This window comes from Musca autumnalis, unplaced genomic scaffold, assembly GCF_047663935.1.
Source record: "Musca autumnalis isolate F117 unplaced genomic scaffold, ASM4766393v1 scaffold_3, whole genome shotgun sequence".
Classification (NCBI taxonomy): Eukaryota; Metazoa; Arthropoda; class Insecta; order Diptera; family Muscidae; genus Musca; species Musca autumnalis.
In genome coordinates this window covers 61,799,779-61,813,999 of record NW_027411866.1, presented here as the reverse complement: position 1 = coordinate 61,813,999, position 14,221 = coordinate 61,799,779, and the positions used below count along the sequence as shown (strand labels likewise).

The 14,221-nt window shown below is 37.8% G+C and overlaps 1 protein-coding gene and 1 long non-coding RNA gene across 2 annotated transcripts in view; both read left to right on the top strand.

Annotated features, from left to right (window-relative positions):
- The window catches only part of Atg5 (autophagy protein 5), a 298,800-nt gene that overhangs the window by 31,313 nt on the left and 253,266 nt on the right, over positions 1–14,221 (top strand). The gene's annotated exons all lie outside the window — the stretch shown is intronic.
- LOC141399835 (uncharacterized) lies at positions 6,546–10,006 on the top strand. Its single transcript, XR_012411978.1, has 2 exons — positions 6,546–7,393; positions 7,574–10,006. It is a non-coding gene; the product is annotated as an uncharacterized lncRNA (long non-coding RNA).

Here is a 14,221-nt window from a genome sequence, read left to right as displayed (position 1 = left end):
GCCAAAAAGTGTGCAACACAGTTCTGCCGCCAATTCATTGAGCATCCATCTTCGCAGAACAGGTCCAGGCGAGCCGTTTTCCGGAGATGCAAGTCACTAAAGCGTGATTTGCAGCCCACCTCCTTCACATCCAGTGAAGTCGAGAGAATTATCTCCAAATCCAAACCATCTAAAGCCCTTGGGCCAGACGGCATATCCATGGTAATGTTAAAGAAGTTGGGAGCAGTAGGTTTGAGCTACTTGACAAAGGTCCTGGAACTATCAATTTCCCAATTGGTAATTCCGGACGTTTGGAAAGTGGCTCGTATAATTCCTATTCTAAAGCCAGACAAATCCGCTACAAATGGGGAATCCTACCGCCCGATCTCCATGCTTTCACCGGTAGCAAAGGTTTTAGAGTCCCTATTGCTCCCATCCCTGAAACAGCATTTCCACCTTGCTTCGCACCAACATGGTTTCAGGGAAGCTCATAGCACAACCACGGCTTTGCAAGAGATAACCACAAAGATTGCGAACGGCCTAAATCAGCGACGACCACCCAAACGGACCAGCAGCGCTTGACTTGTCCAAGGCGTTTGACACGGTCGACCATTCCATGCTGATTTCTGACGTCATGAATTCCACCCTTCCCAATGACGCCAAGCGTTGGATTGCCAATTACCTTAATGGTAGGCAAGCCTTCGTTGAATTCCGAGGCCAAAAATCCAAATTCCGCAAGATTAAAATGGGAGTACCCCAAGGTGGAGTACTATCCCCCATTTTATTCAACATCTATCTTGCTAATCTCCCTCCTCCGCCAGCAGATATTTCGGTGGTGTCGTATGCTGATGACTGCACCATAATTTCATCCGGTGTTGACATCGACGACGTAAGTGCTAGAATTTCCAACTACCTAGCCACCATCACAAATTTCTTCCGGGAGCGCAATCTTCAGCTATCCCCTACAAAGTCCTCAGTGCCCTTATTCACTTTCTGGACGAAGGAAGTTAACAACCAGCTTGATGTATTTGTCGAAGGCAGGCGTATCCCCACTGTTCATAGTCCAAAGATCCTTGGGGTAGTTTTCGACAATCTTCTCCACTTCTCTTCGCACGCCACCTACATCAACCAGAAAGTGAAATCCAGGAACAAAGTCCTTAAAGCTTTAGCTGGCACCTCCTGGGGCAGAGATAAGGAGACATTGATAACGACCTATAAGGCCATCGGTCGGTCTGTCTTCAATTATGCTGCCCCGGTTTGGACTTCCTTCCTTAGTGACACCCAATGGAGAATCCTGCAGACGACGCAAAATAATGCTCTCCGAATTGCTACGGGTTGCTTCCAGATGTCACAGGTGGATCATCTTCATGAGGAGACCAGGATGCTGTCAGTCAGGCAACATAATGTGTTGCTGACTAGACAGTTCCTGCTGGCTAGTCATCAGCCGAGTCACCCTAACCATCACGTAGTGATGGAAGATCCACCACCTAGACGCATCCGTAAGGACTTCAGGTGTTACCGTGATGACATCCAAGACGTCATTCCATCGGACGTCAACCGATTGTCTTAAACGGACTCCCTGAACATTGTGCACCAACTGGCGGTCTCCGAAGCCATAAGTGTGTACAAAAACAATAAAGTCCTAAATCAACATCCTCCAGCAATTTCGGATAGTGAGAGGCTTCTTCCAAGGCAAACTCGTTCCATACTGGCACAACTTAGGTCTGGTTACAGTAGCATTCTCAATTCCTACAGAGAACGCATTGTTCCCGGTACCATAAACAGGTGCCCCTCCTGCCATCAAAGCCCTCACGATACTTCACATCTATTCAACTGTCCGTCCGCCCCCACAAATCTAACCCCTGTTGATTTGTGGTCACATCCAATTGAAGTAGCACAATTCCTTCAATTGCCAACATCAAATCCTGTTCACACAACTAATTAATAATATATTCCATTTTCTTTTCTTGTTCCATTCTTCCTTTATAATTTTCAGGAAAGAGCTTCCGAATACAACCGAACTGTTACAACAACAACAAATGATTTTTCACCAGTTCGGGACGAAAATCTGGGGTACAGTAATTGAGGGTTACGCAAAGACCTTAACATTACAAAGTCACTACATAGTGGGATATCAATATTCCTCATTATACTATAATGACACTGAAGAAGGAGAAAAATTATATACTTTTCAAAGGACAATCAAGGAAAATCAACATCATACAGAGATACATGGTCCCAACGACACAAACCATACACATAACGAACAATAGAGTTAACAATTCTAGGAATTCGTTCGACTTGGCCAGAATATGCACCACATATAATTTCCAAACAATAGTGAACATGGGTCATCAAAAGCGACTGAGCCACTCTCCTCTTAATATCCAAAGGCAAATATGCACTAAGGCTGTACAATTTCCGATGCCTCATATTGATCACATTATTCCTGAGGCCTATAAGGTACTTGCTTTCGTTAAACAGAATTGCAAAGACTTCTCTGATCCATATACTATAAAATTTATATATGCGTCATTTGTTAGATCCAAAATTTAATACGGTTCATTTATCTGGGATCCTCAATGCATTACTCATATTAACCGTACTGAAAAAATCCAAAAGAATTTTACAAAGTTTGCGCTCAGAAAGTTGTTTCCAATAGAAATTCCGGATTATAAATCCAGGTTTTTGTTACTAGGACTTCAAAGTTTGGAATCCGGTCGAAAGTTGCAATCTGCTTGCTTCGTCTACGATTTAGTAAATAATTTTATTGATTGTCCAGATTTGCTGGCTTTAGTGCCCTTATTTGTACCACCACGAAGCTTACGCGTAGTGAACTTGTTCTATATCCCTTTTCATCGAACTAATTATGCCCTAAATGGACCAATAACTCGCACCCTTTTGCACTTGAATGCAGCAAACAAAGCACTTCAAAGAGAATCTAAGCCTGGTACTGAATAGTACATCAAAAGATATGTTTAAATCATTATTGTACTATGTTTATCCAAATTTGTAATTTTCATATTTACTATATTTGAATTGTTATCTTAGTCTGTAAGGATTTTTTGAATTGCATTGACTAATAAATAAATATAAATAAATTTGAACAAACAAAATAAAAAATAATCACAAGTACAAATAATTGTATCACTCAAACTACTCCGTACAAACTAAAAAAATATGATGAAATGACAATCAACCCAGCTGTGCAAAACTCAAGCACAAAAACTAATTCAAATATCATGAATTTTGGTTATAAAAAATTTGAAATGTAAAATTTTGTTCCACATAAGGTTTTTGCCCATTCCGACTATTATCCGACCATCACCAAACTCAATATGCTTCTTTCTCTCTGGGAGCCCTATTCGTGACCATCCTCTCAAAACTGCGACCTGTAGCGTGATTACAAAAAATGGAAAAATGGGATGCAATATCTCCGTTGTTTGACCACCTCCGTCAACCTACTTTGCATCAATGCAAAGGAATTTTTTTCTTCTTTCATTGACGTTGAATGTTCTCCACAGTATGAGTATTAGGTCAATGTTATTCTTCTATAAGGTATATAAAATGGAGACACCTTCTACTATATTAGACCTTTTTACATTCTCCAGATCGGAGAGGAACAAACAAATGCTTGTGCCGTGTTTGACTCCATTGTTGGAGAAGTCTTTTTTGTAAGAGTTTCTCGTGTGTTTAACACTTTTTCACCAGAGCAAAAGGTGTTTGATTCCTCTTTCCATTGTTACAAACGAAAGTTATATGAGCATTTCAATAGAAATGTAACATACAATTCATGGTTTCTTATGTTAATTTGTTTTGGAACTACAATGCATGGCTGATTTAAGACTTTTGCTTTCACATTTATTCTTTTATTAGCTTTATTATTTTAAGAATCAAAACATTGTTAAATTAAGTTTTTCAGAGTAGTAACTGTATAGTGGTTTTTCATACCGATCATGGCCATATGGGCTAGTTTTTTTGCATAGGAATAAATAAATAGAAAAAATAAGTTGTTGCCCTTTCCGACCCCTGAATATAATCCGACCACCACCAAATTCTTCTCCATTAACCGTCAAAATTGAAAAAATGGAATGTATTACCGACTATTGCGATTTCTCCGTTATTTCATTTCATTTATTTACTATGTAATATAAACAAGCCAATATGGCCAATATCTTATATTAACAATATACAATTCAAATAAAATTAACAATAAAAAAATAGAAATTAAAATCTTAAATTAATTACCTATCATATATATAAAAAAAATATTCATTTAAAAAAATAGGCATTCTGAGACTATCCCAACACCACTGTACCTTCCTAAGCCAATACTTAGAAGAGTAGAGCAAGAGAAGGGATCAGGAAGAAATAATCATTCCCTATAATTCGCTCCACAAACATGGAACAAGTATAGCACTACAACACAAAGTGAATATAAAAATAAATCTAAGGCAAATTTAGCAATGCAAATAAGGCTTCCCAGCCCAACAAAAATAAAATTTTAAAAATATAACCCATAATTAAGTAAAAAACACAACTCATAAAATCATAAGGAGTTATTCCGCAAGTACTCAAAGCACGTTGCTCTAAATTCTCCTGTCAAACCAATAAAGCATCGAAGCTCTAGCGGCAACTGGTTACATAATCTAGCAACCCGAACAACAAATGATTCCGCTAAATTCCGACCACATTCCAATCCTGGTCACAGTGGAGAAACCTAGCGATTTCGTTGAGCCCGACAAGCGCACATTCGTGAACTACAACAAAGCCAACTGGCATGGCTTCACGAATTTCATTGACGACTCCTTACGTCACTTGCCGCCGCCCTCATGTGCCAGAAAGGGTGAGAGAATACTAAGGGAAGTAATCCTCAAGGCGGCAAAGCGCTTTATTCCAGCGGGCAGAATTCCTCTCATGAGACCAAATTATCCATCCAGGGCATCCCGTTTGGCACAACAGCGCGATCAAATACGTGTCGATGACCCAGCTGACGAAAGAATTGTGCAATTGAACGCGGAAATTGAGAACTTGGTTCTCGAACACAGGCGTTCCAAGTGGATTCAACATCTCGACCACTGCATAATTAATTCCAAGCAACTTTGGTCCACAATTAAAAATCTATCTGGTTCCAACAAGAATAGAAATCTCCCTGCTATAGCCTTCAATAACATTACATATTCCGATGCCAAAAAGTGTGCAACACAGTTCTGCCGCCAATTCATTGAGCATCCATCTTCGCAGAACAGGTCCAGGCGAGCCGTTTTCCGGAGATGCAAGTCACTAAAGCGTGATTTGCAGCCCACCTCCTTCACATCCAGTGAAGTCGAGAGAATTATCTCCAAATCCAAACCATCTAAAGCCCTTGGGCCAGACGGCATATCCATGGTAATGTTAAAGAAGTTGGGAGCAGTAGGTTTGAGCTACTTGACAAAGGTCCTGGAACTATCAATTTCCCAATTGGTAATTCCGGACGTTTGGAAAGTGGCTCGTATAATTCCTATTCTAAAGCCAGACAAATCCGCTACAAATGGGGAATCCTACCGCCCGATCTCCATGCTTTCACCGGTACCAAAGGTTTTAGAGTCCCTATTGCTCCCATCCCTGAAACAGCATTTCCACCTTGCTTCGCACCAACATGGTTTCAGGGAAGCTCATAGCACAACCACGGCTTTGCAAGAGATAACCACAAAGATTGCGAACGGCCTAAATCAGCGACGACCACCCAAACGGACCAGCAGCGCTTGACTTGTCCAAGGCGTTTGACACGGTCGACCATTCCATGCTGATTTCTGACGTCATGAATTCCACCCTTCCCAATGACGCCAAGCGTTGGATTGCCAATTACCTTAATGGTAGGCAAGCCTTCGTTGAATTCCGAGGCCAAAAATCCAAATTCCGCAAGATTAAAATGGGAGTACCCCAAGGTGGAGTACTATCCCCCATTTAATTCAACATCTATATTGCTAATCTCCCTCCTCCGCCAGCAGATATTTCGGTGGTGTCGTATGCTGATGACTGCACCATAATTTCATCCGGTGTTGACATCGACGACGTAAGTGCTAGAGTGCTTCTTCCGGGAGCGCAATCTTCAGCTATCCCCTACAAAGTCCTCAGTGCCCTTATTCACTTTCTGGACGAAGGAAGTTAACAACCAGCTTGATGTATTTGTCGAAGGCAGGCGTATCCCCACTGTTCATAGTCCAAAGATCCTTGGGGTAGTTTTCGACAATCTTCTCCACTTCTCTTCGCACGCCACCTACATCAACCAGAAAGTGAAATCCAGGAACAAAGTCCTTAAAGCTTTAGCTGGCACCTCCTGGGGCAGAGATAAGGAGACATTGATAACGACCTATAAGGCCATCGGTCGGTCTGTCTTCAATTATGCTGCCCCGGTTTGGACTTCCTTCCTTAGTGACACCCAATGGAGAATCCTGCAGACGACGCAAAATAATGCTCTCCGAATTGCTACGGGTTGCTTCCAGATGTCACAGGTGGATCATCTTCATGAGGAGACCAGGATGCTGTCAGTCAGGCAACATAATGTGTTGCTGACTAGACAGTTCCTGCTGGCTAGTCATCAGCCGAGTCACCCTAACCATCACGTAGTGATGGAAGATCCACCACCTAGACGCATCCGTAAGGACTTCAGGTGTTACCGTGATGACATCCAAGACGTCATTCCATCGGACGTCAACCGATTGTCTTAAACGGACTCCCTGAACATTGTGCACCAACTGGCGGTCTCCGAAGCCATAAGTGTGTACAAAAACAATAAAGTCCTAAATCAACATCCTCCAGCAATTTCGGATAGTGAGAGGCTTCTTCCAAGGCAAACTCGTTCCATACTGGCACAACTTAGGTCTGGTTACAGTAGCATTCTCAATTCCTACAGAGAACGCATTGTTCCCGGTACCATAAACAGGTGCCCCTCCTGCCATCAAAGCCCTCACGATACTTCACATCTATTCAACTGTCCGTCCGCCCCCACAAATCTAACCCCTGTTGATTTGTGGTCACATCCAATTGAAGTAGCACAATTCCTTCAATTGCCAACATCAAATCCTGTTCACACAACTAATTAATAATATATTCCATTTTCTTTTCTTGTTCCATTCTTCCTTTATAATTTTCAGGAAAGAGCTTCCGAATACAACCGAACTGTTACAACAACAACAAATGATTTTTCACCAGTTCGGGACGAAAATCTGGGGTACAATAATTGAGGGTTACGCAAAGACCTTAACATTACAAAGTCACTACATAGTGGGATATCAATATTCCTCATTATACTATAATGACACTGAAGAAGGAGAAAAATTATATACTTTTCAAAGGACAATCAAGGAAAATCAACAACATACAGAGATACATGGTCCCAACGACACAAACCATACACATAACGAACAATAGAGTTACCCCCAGTTTATGTATTTCGAAACGAAAATGTGTGCGCATGAAACACACCCAAACCTTAGTTTTGGAAATATTATTTCCTTTGCTTTTCTTCAAAACAAAAAACAAATTTGAAAAACACACTCAAATTTGGTAGTTTTTCTTGCGTATTCATTTTCTTATCGACATACATAAACAGGCCCTTAACAATTCTAGGAATTCGTTCGACTTGGCCAGAATATGCACCACATATAATTTCCAAACAATAGTGAACATGGGTCATCAAAAGCGACTGAGCCACTCTCCTCTTAATATCCAAAGGCAAATATGCACTAAGGCTGTACAATTTCCAAAGCTGGAACCTCACACGAGATAGGAGCATATCAATATGCACATTGAAATCCAATCTACTGTCAATAACAACACTCAGAAATGTTATGCAATCAGCAAGCTCAACATCCATCGAATTAACAGAAATCCTTAAAGCACAATTAACGCCATGATTATTAAAAACTTCTGCTTTAGTTTTAGACCAATTTATTACAAGCCCATTAGAATCAATCCACTGGGACAACGAGTTAAGATTTGCGTTCACCAATGCCTCTAAACAATAATAAACACTAAACATAATGAAAAGTAAGGGTCCCAGGACAGAGCCCTGGGGAACTCCACACCGAACACTACGACACTCAGACCAAACACCATTATGAGATACAAATTTAGATCTTCCAGATAAGTACGTGCCCACCAACTTTCATGCAGAAACAGAGAACCCAAATGCCAACTAACATACCCACTTCAGAGCCATTAAAAACATCCCTGATTAAGTCCACACGCGCTACCTTCCACGCCTGCGGAAAGGTCGAGGTCATAAAGATACAGTTGACTAAACGCAGAAAATGACTGGATATAAAAGGAAATACACTTTTGAAAAACTTTATTGGTATACCATCAACACCGACAGCTCCTGACTTAACTTTACGCAGCGCATCAACAACATCATGCATAAATATACAATAAAATCTAAATACATCCTGCTCACAAGTGGCATCAGTACCACCAAGTCTACAATTTATAACCGAAGCTTTCACACTAATGAAGTAATCATTTACAATATTAACATCAATATCAGGAACATCATCCACATTATCCAAATAACGAAATGATCTGAGTGACTTCCACAACATTTCATAGGACCAAATATTCTATTGTAAAATTTTCTTCTCTCATTTCGCATTACTCCCTTACAACGGTTTCTATACAGGCAAAAAATACGCCTGTTAATATCCGTAGGTCTTCTACACCACTCAGCATATGCAATATCCCTGAGAGCTCGGACTGATCTCACAACATCATACTGCAACCACCCATCACCTCTGGGGTTGACACTAAGTGTAACCATTGGAACAAAAGATATCAATTCTGCAAATAAAGTATTAAACAGAGACATCTGCAAGTCAACTTCAGTCGTAAAATATAACGGGCTAAAATCAAAATTGCTCAAAAATTGACATCTCCGTTGTTTGACTACCTACGACAACCTACTTAACATCGTTGGAATGGTGATATCTTCTACTTTCAATGCCAGGTTGTGCTTTTGGTAAACCCTTATAGAAACTGAGATATTCGCTTTGAAAAAAACGTTGACTTTTTCTCCAAATAAGTTTTTTTGCCCAAATCGCTTTAATAAAACCACTGTTTAGACGGCATTTTGCACTATACATACAAAGTTAGTACTCTTTAAGATGAAAAAAATTATTAGAAAAGTTTTTCCTTAAAAAAAAATAAACAGTACCCGAATGAAAAATTAAAAAAAAATTAGGGAGGAAACACTATCCCCAATATTATAAGTCTTCTTTTGTTGTAGTTTGGATTCTACGACCAGGTTTATAGCGTTCCGATTAACTTAAAGTTAAAAGTGATCATTAAATATCAAGGAGGACATTCTCGGCATTAACTTTTAATGTCAAAATTATATTTTTTATATTTTAATACCTTAAATGGTTTATTTTGCGATTTCAAATCTATCCAATAGTAAAAGAAAACATATAATAATGACCCTGTGACAATTTGCCAGCATATTGTTTGGTTGTCGAGTGTAAAAAAATAAATAGCAAGTGCGGCATAATTTAAATATGAAACTGGTAATCCTTTATTATTTTACCTCATAAACCCAAGCAAGCAAGGAATATACATGATTTACAACAACTGACTACTTTACAAAAACAACGTTGTTATAGAAAAAAGTCGAAAAAGTACTGAATAATAGGAGCTATCATTTTAAATATGTTCATAGGAAAAATATAAAAGAATTTTGAAGGTTCTCCAATTTGAATCAGATGTAAAAATAATGTAATAACTGTAGGTTCTTGAAACATAGACATTTTTGAAGCGAAAAATCAATTGTCAAATCAATATTACTATTTTTCCTTATTATAATTTAGTGCTAAAAATGTTACTTAATCACAAATTTCCTTATTTTTAATAAACAAAGAAATATTGTTAGATATAAGCAAACTGCGAGTAGTTAAAATTTAGATGTTTTTTGGAACCGCTCATGGCCCTATGGGCTAGGTTACTGTAATAAATAAATTAAAAAATAAAAATAGTATGCGAAATTCGGTCATAATAATGATTGGGAAGACTTCCCCACTGACATCATTAGGAAATATGTAATAGCCATTATTCTGAATGTCTATAAAACGGATCCAGAAAGCTCAAACAATATCAACTACCAAAATTCCAAAGACGAACAAGTAGTTGCTGAGGGGGCGGCCCCTGGCCGAGAAGATGTTTCCTCCGGTCAATCCGGTACATAGAACCGGCCGTCGCACAGTGTTACCGCAGTGGACAAAAATTGAAAAATGTGATGTTAACTTTTATACATGTTTACGTTTCTTTCTTACTGTAAACCAAGCATGGTCACATTTGGCACGGCGGTGCCGATGATTTTCGGCAATTTACACGCACACGACCCGAATGCACAGAAAGAGCGTACAAAAGAGAACAAATGTTTTGATTTGTTATTGTTTTACATCTTGCGTGAATACAAACTTACTAACATACTGTTATAAGTTGCCAATATTTTGAATACATTCACATTTCCTGCGTTCTCTTTTTGGTCATGCCTGCTGTAAACACATCAGATACGCCGAATCTGAAAGAATTTTGTTGATATGTGCATCCATAATGAAGTTATAGCTCTTTAAATATGAAAAATATTTTCGGGTAATCCGAAAATTTTGTTGATAATATTAAAAGTTTTGGATGTAGATTTGATGGGTGGGCTATAAATATACCATTTTAGTACAATAAGTTGACATCAACTGGACATGGGCAAAGTACCGTTATCAAGATTTAAAAGTTTAGATTTGATAGAAAATATAAATTCTTAATATTTCGTAGAGTAGATCTTGCCACTTGGCTCATGGTTTCCGTTAATTGGGCATCTCTTCCGAAGCAAAATGTGTACAAACTTTCTGCCCATCCCTTCAACCTTCTGAGATATATCCAAGTACATTAATATCAAATTGACCACTCATTAGGTCAATTTGATATTAATGAAAATCTATACATTTTCTTTTATTTAATGACTGTGTTGCAGCTTCATTTTAAAATAGAAGGAGTTGACCTAGGTTGACGAATTTTTGTACAAGTACTTATGAGGGCACAGGAATAAAAAATTATAAATATTTCTTTCGGTCGAAATCGGTCAATTAGGCCCCTGTTTCGTTTTGCCGATTTTTGCAAAAATCGTCTCCGGTTTGTATATAGCTCCCATATACAAATTCGCCCGATGTAACTCAATTGCGAATAATTATGTCACAATATGTCACATACATTGGATCGAATACATAAAATCCGACGAAAATATATGTATATGAGAGCTGTATCCAAATCCAAACCGATTTTGTCAAAATCGGAAAACTGAAATTGGGCCTAAGAAAAGATCCTTTATTGAATTTGAGGGCTATTTATTAAAAATTGACGGATTTTTAGTAAATTGCGTGAATGATATATATGAGGGGCTATATCCAAATCTGAACCCATTTTTGCAAAAAACTGATCAGGGGCCTAAGCAAATATCGCATATTAAATTTGAAGGCTATTCGATTAAAATTGACCGAGTTTGTGAAGATCGGTAAAGCTACTCAGGGGCCTAATAAAATAACACGTATTGAATTTGAACACTATTCGATCAAAATTGACCGAGTTATACCAAAATCGGGGAAACATATATGTATATAGCCCCCATCCAAATCTGAACCGATATGGGCCAAAGTTGAAATTTTTCATTCCTATGCCATCATAAGTACTTGTGAAAAAATTCATCAACTTAGATGAACTCCACATCACCCTAACAGGCAAAATTAAAAAAAAGATGAACTCCTTCAATTTTTGTCCACTTTTGTATGGAAGCGGCAATACGTGCGTCGTGGGATTGATTAAAGAGCAACAGCTGACAACGCAAACGAGAGTCGTGTTGGCACAACTAAGAGATTGGTGCAGCCGCACAGTGGATGCGCCCAACGACAAAAATAAAACATCATGTCACTATTTTAAAAATGTCAAGATGCAAATTGCATTTAAACATTTCAAATTTTTTTAAACCCAACTGTTTTTTTGCCATTTTTCGCTGTTCTTTAGGAGAAAAAGGCTTACAAATATGACTGAAGCAAAGGACTATTATTCAGTCATGGCATCTTGCTCCAGTTCATTGTCATTGCATTTGGCACAGTTTATGGTCATGGCATCTTGCACCAGTGCATTGTCATGGCAACTTGCATCAGTTCATTGTTATGGCATCTTGAACCAGTTCTTTGTCATGACATTTTGCACCAATGCTTACCTAGTGTTGTTTTTAGGCAAAAAGTCGATTTTTGCACTTTTAATAACGCGTGTTTTCTAATTTGATTCTAAGAAAGAACATGTCAAATTCTATGAATGTGCAATTTGTTTTCAAAAATATTCAAAACTCGCGCTATAATTCGAAGTTAAATACAAAATTTCGGAGAAAAAATGAAAAATGTTAAACAAGATTAAAACTCAGAGCAGAATTTAAACACAATCTGTGAGAGTTTGGTAATAATGATACATAGATATGATATACAGCGGAATGGTGGAGGTGTGTTCTTTTATGTTTTAAGAAATAATTTTATTCAAAATGTTTGTTACAGGGGAAAAATTCGTCATATAGGATACAACCTAAGAACTTTTTTTAAAATATAGTTTTATATTATAGACTTATATAAAATTGTCCAACTTTGTCTGAAATTCTGCCACCGGGAATATCTTCAGCAAAGGGTTCTGAATCAACTATATAATATACAAAGGTGCGATTTTTTGAGTTATACCACTTTTTTGAAGGGGCCCTCCTTGCAGAAAAATATTTTTTTATTTTTTTAAGGAAATGTTAAACACAAAAAATATCCGGTTTGAACTAAAAAGACATTTTCTTTAAATAAATATTCACCATGTGTTCTGAAAATGTACAGACGTGTCGTGGATCATGATTTCGTGATTTATTTGGTCCTTTTAAAAAAATAATATTTTTTAAAGATCTCTTCGCGAATCAATAGTTTAAACTTTATATTAAAATCGCAAAAATGAAAAGTTGGGCCTCATTAGCGACTGCCGTGACATCTTCGTTGTTTGACTACCTACGACAACCTACTTAACATCGTTGGAATGGTGATATCTTCTGCTTTCAATGTCAGGTTTTGCTTTTGGTAAACCATTATAGAAACTGAGATATTCGCTTTGGAAAAAAACGTTGACTTTTTCTCCAAATAAGCTTTTTTGCCCAAATCGCTTTAATAAAACCATTGTTTAGACGGCATTTTGCACTATACGAAAGCGAAAAATCAATTGATTGATTGTAACTTCTACTTTTTTAATACATAAAATGTCATTTTCACTTCTTCAGCGTGTAGAAAAACTGAACATCTATAGTTGGGTTTGATGGGTTAATATTATTAATGCTATGCTATGTCGAAAAGTTCACGCATAGCTCAGCGCAGCAATCGTTTTTTGATTCCATGACTATTGCTATGTGCTGTCCTGTAAAACAGCAGTGCTGTCGGAGTGTGTCAATTTGCTCACTCACACATTTAAAAAAGAGAGATTTTGTTTTTGACAGCTATACCCAACCCTCAGCGCGAGGTACAAAAATTATTCAGCAACCTACCACAAAAACGCTCTCTGAGCGTCCGTATTACCCAAATACGTTGAGTCCAAAATCACATTTAAAACACAAAATCCGCGACCGAAACTTAAATGTTTTCATTCGTAAAACAAATAATTTTCCTTTGCAATTAATTGTATTTCATGATTTGTTTAGCTTTTGTTTTTAAAATACAAAACTCACACACATACAAACAATAACATTCTGTCAAAGTTAAATTTTTTCAACTTACAAAAAGTATACGCTCGACGTATTTCGGTAGTTCTCATAACAATACATGTGTTCTTACTTTTTTCACCACACACGTCCTGGGTATACGGACGTACATACACAATTTTTTCGATTACAGAAGACAACCCAACAAACCAACATTACTCGAAAAACCTTATATTAGAATTGTAATTCTGGTGTAGCCACTTGAGAATAAACGAAACTTGATCCTTTTGAAAATAATGAATGTGTATGCTAATTATTAGCTTATCCGTGTATTGTAGAATGTTTTTATTCGTAAATTTTATAAAATCAGACTGAATGGTATGTTGGGAAGCTATCAAAATGTTTGTGATTCAAAACCAACACAATAATAAAATATTTTTGTATTTGTATGAGCAGGCATGCTGTAAAATTATCATAGCCACAGCATAGTCCAAAGCATTTTATGTA